Here is a 209-nt window from a genome sequence, read left to right on the forward strand (position 1 = left end):
TATAGAATGAAATGTGTGTTTTGAGAGTTTTGATTTCAAACATGTACATTGTTTTTTTATTTTGGAAGTCTGCTAGGTAAAAACCGAAAGTTTCATGTTTCTGAATGAACGTTTGTTACAAAATGAGTAGTAAATGTACAAAATAAAAGTTTGACTTTACAAAACAAGAAATACATGTACAAATTGAGAATTAAAAGTTAGAAAACTAA

The sequence above is a fragment of the Nothobranchius furzeri genome, chromosome 2 (assembly GCF_043380555.1).
Source record: "Nothobranchius furzeri strain GRZ-AD chromosome 2, NfurGRZ-RIMD1, whole genome shotgun sequence".
Classification (NCBI taxonomy): Eukaryota; Metazoa; Chordata; class Actinopteri; order Cyprinodontiformes; family Nothobranchiidae; genus Nothobranchius; species Nothobranchius furzeri.